Source organism: Staurois parvus, unplaced genomic scaffold, assembly GCF_062004578.1.
Source record: "Staurois parvus isolate SC_StPar_1 unplaced genomic scaffold, SC_StPar_1.0 ptg001137l, whole genome shotgun sequence".
Classification (NCBI taxonomy): domain Eukaryota; kingdom Metazoa; phylum Chordata; class Amphibia; order Anura; family Ranidae; genus Staurois; species Staurois parvus.
Genome location: NW_028318933.1, coordinates 441,717 through 446,123, shown reverse-complemented (window position 1 = coordinate 446,123; position 4,407 = coordinate 441,717). Strand labels below are relative to the sequence as shown.

The 4,407-nt window shown below is 39.0% G+C and overlaps 1 pseudogene; it reads right to left on the bottom strand.

The window, feature by feature from the left end:
• Window positions 1-487: 487 nt before the first annotated feature.
• On the bottom strand, window positions 488-1,352 carry LOC149439267 (uncharacterized; annotated as a pseudogene).
• Between the last annotated feature and the right edge of the window lie 3,055 nt (window positions 1,353-4,407).

Sequence of the window (4,407 nt, the reverse complement as noted above, 5' to 3'; positions counted from 1 at the left end):
TTGCAATCACGTGATCCGGACCAGTGGGTTGGCGTGTGTGGTGACGTCACCGGATAGCCACGCCCTAACGTGTTTCGTCATACGACTTCTTCTGAGGAAGTGGTAAACAGTACGAGGAACGTGCTTTTAAAGAGCCACCTCCTTTTCAATTGGTCAGATTAAAAAAACACCTGGGGGCATGAGTCAATGGTCTGAACTGCACTACTAATTAGAACACAGCACCATATCATAACAGCACCATCTTGTGTACAAATCACATATGACAATTAGATATATAAAGGCTCCACAACCACATATCAATACAATTCAATGTAATCACATGGGCCCTCACATAAATAAATAAATAATAAGCTAATAACATCAAAGTAATATTGATTACATCAAAATAATATACACAACTAAATCAATTAAATAAAATAAATCAAATTAAATTAAAATTAAATTGAATACAGTATAATTAAATAAAATTAATGAATAACTTAGTAAATCATAAATCACTAATAAAGCAATTTAAGTCCAGTTCAACATTAAGTCCCTTCGGTGCCAAAGCGTCAGTCATGTAAATCCATTTTGTCTCACATTTTGATAGTTCTCTAACGCTATTGGATCCTCTCCAAGCCCTAGGTACAGATTCAATTGCCCAAAATGTGATGTTAGTTGGATCACAATTATGGTACTTCTTAAAGTGTAAAGATACACTATGATACTTATATCCCTTAATAATATTCTTTAAATGTTCAAGTACCCTAACTTTAAGTTGTCGTTTGGTCTTCCCAATGTAGATCAAACCACACGGGCACTCAAGACCATAAACCACGAGTTGACTCACAGGTCAAAAAGGTAGAGATATCGAACTCTCTCCCATTCGACTTGGAGGTGAATTTTAATAATCCTCTAAATTTATGATTGACCATATTGCAGGCTGAACACTTTTTACAGGAATAAAAACCTTTTCTTTCTGCAAACATTTTTATAGGTTTGGGAGGGTCCAAGATCTTTTGAACTATTTTATCTCCAGTAGTTGGAGCCTTCCTATAAATGAATACAGGTTTATCAGGAATAAGTCCTCCTAATATTTTATCCATCTTCAGTATGTGCCAGTGTTTATGAAAAATATTTTCTACTTCCTTATGTTGTATATGATAATTGGATATAAATCCCCATTGATGTCTATCATTGGGGTTCAGTCTGGGTTTTTCCATCAATAATTGGTCTCTTGGTATTCTATATACTTGTTCAACTGTGTCTTTAAGTTTATCCATATCATAACCTTTATCAACAAACCTATTAACCAAAATATCTGATTGGGCCAAGAATTCACTCTCTTTACTACAATTCCTTCTCAATCTCATCATCTGACCTTTAGTGATATCCCTCAACCACTGAGGGTGATGTCCACTAAACATTGGAAGATAGCTCTTCCGATCAGTGGGTTTAAAGTAAATTTTAGTCAGTAGTACATCATTCTCCCTAAAAATGGTGAGATCCAAGAAATGCACAGATACAGTACTATATTCATATTCCAGCTTAATATTGTTAGGATTTTTGTTCAAATTATCCAAAAAAACAAGCAATTCCAACTCATCTCCAGCCCAAACCATAAACAGATCATCAATAAATCTCTTGTATAGCAACACCTGTTCGTGCGGATGGTTGAACACAAATTGATCCTCCCTTTCAGCCATGAACAGGTTCGCTATACTGGGCACAAAGCGAGCTCCCATTGCTACACCCCTCTTTTGAGAATAAAACTTGTTATACCAGAAATAATTGTGGGATAAACAAAATTCAAGAGAATCCCTCAAGAATTTCTTCTGATTATATGGTAAATCTTTCCTCCTACTTCATGAGGATTTAATGTATTAATTTATATTATTTGTGCACCTGCACGGTGGTGGATTCATTTTATTAATTTTTGAAAAATTATTTATTTAATTATTGTTTTTTGGTATAAGGGTTGCGATATTATTTGTGGGTTTTTTTGTATTTATAACAATTTTTATATAATTTGCAGTTGATTTATAGTAGCAGCACCCATTATAGTCTATATATCAACATTTATGTACATAGGCGCAATGATTTAATCTAAATGGTGGTTTTGGAGTCTAATTTAGACATCATTTAAAGGTTGAATTATAAGGTTTACAGTATTTTTTATTTGTGGTCTTTTTTCATTTATATAATAATAAAGATAAAAAAAATCCAGTGGTGATCAAATACCACCAAAAAACAGCTCTATTTGTGTGAAAACAATTATATATATTCCATCTGGGTACAATGTCGCATGACCATGAAACTGCCAGTTAACATAGCAAAAAATGGCCTGGTCATAAAGAGTTTAAACCACAAAGCTGAAGTGGTTAATGCCACCTCAAATGCACTAAGAAAATGCCCGTAAAACCGTAAAACAAGCAAAGGTGTGCTGCTCGAAAACAGCCCAAAGTCATCTCTAAAAAAAAGGTACAGGAGCTCCTCTGGTGCATTTTTGGAGCGTAGGACAGCCTGTTCACTTGGGCTGCACATGTCATGCAAAACAAAAGCACTCTATGCCTAAATATACACTGTTCAAAAAAAATTAAAGGAACACTTTTTAATCAGAGTCTAGCATCAAGTCAATTAAACTCCTGGGATATTGATCTGGTCAGTTAAGTAACAGAGGGGGTTGTTAATCAGTTTCAGCTGCTTTGGTGTTAATGAAATTAACAACAGGTGCACTAGATGGGCAACAATGAGACGACCCCAAAAACAGGAATGGTTTTACATGTGGAGGTCACTGACATTTTTTTCCCTACTCATCTTTATTGACTGTTTTTGCATTTGGCTAGGGTCAGTGTCGCTAATGGTAGCATGAGGCAATACCTGAACCCTACAGAGGTTGCACAGGTAGTCCAACTCCTCCAGGATAGCACATCAATACGTGCCATTGCCAGAAGCTTTGCTGTGTGTCGCAGTACAGTCTCATGAGCATGGAGGAGATTCCAGGAAACAGGCAGTTACTCTAGGAGAGCTGGACAGAGTCCTTAACCCATCAGCAGGACCGGAATCTGCTCCTTTGTGCAAGGAGGAATAGGAGGAGCACTACCAGAGCCCTACAAAATTACTTCCAGCAGGCCACTGGTGTGAATGTCTCTGACCAAACAATCAGAAACAGACTTCATGAGGGTGGCCTAAGGGCCCAACATCCTCTAGTGGGCCCTGTGCTTACTGCCCGGGACCATAGAGCTTGATTGGCATTTGCCATTGAACACCAGAATTGGCAGGTCCACCACTGGCACCCTGTGCTTTTCACAGATGACAGCAGGTTCACCCTGAGCACATGTGAGAGACATGAAAGGGTCTGGAGAAGCCGTGGAGAATATTATGTTGCCTATAGTATTGTTCAGCGTGACAATTTTGGTGGTGGGTCAGTGATGGTCTGGGGAGGCATATCCATGGAGGGACACACATACCTCTACAGGCTAGACAATGGCACCCTGACTGCCATTAGGTATCGGGATGAAATCCGTGGACCCATTGTCAGACCCTACGCTGGTGCAGTGGGTCCTGGGTTCCTCCTGGTGCACAACAATGCCCGGCCTCATGTGGTGAGAGTATGCAGGCAGTTCCTGGAGGATGAAGGAATTGATACCATTAAATGGCCCCCATGCTTGCCTGACCTAAATCCAATAGAACACCTCTGGGATATCATGTTTGGGTCCATCTGACTCCTCCAGCTTGCACCTCAGACTGTCCAGGAGCACAGTGATGCCCTAGTCCAGATCTGGGAGGAGATACCCCTGGAATGAGGCATCCTTACGTTCCTAACATATTACCCAGTCCATATCAGTATAGATATCCAGCAGGAGATTTTTACCCATTGAGACCTGATGTGTTTTCAAAGTGTTCCTTTCATTTTTTTGAACAGTGTACTATAGACAGACAGACAGACAGATAGATAGATAGATAGATAGATAGATAGATAGATAATGGATAGATAGATTATGGATAGATAGATAGATAGATAGATAGATAGATAGATAGATACTCAGACGTATATATTTCTCCAAGCCTGGTGTTCCACTGTAAAATGCTGGGATCCTGATTTCATGTTACCATAGCTAGGCATGTTAATGACATGTATAGGCACAAAGGAAGCAACTCTTCCTTTTTTTATTATCAGGGAGGTAAAGGCGGGGTGGAACAGATTGTTTTTACACACATACTTGACATACAACGTTGCTCCGCGCTCGCACCTGGCGGGTAAGCCGTGAAAAGAAAATGTGTGGGATTTCTGGTTTAATTCCTTGTTTCCGACTAAAGGTCTACAAGTGGATGGGGATACTTAGCATAATTATATGCTGTGCCGTGCTTCTTTTCAAGCCAGATTAAAATATTTACACAAATATGCAATCCAGTGCTGACTACCTC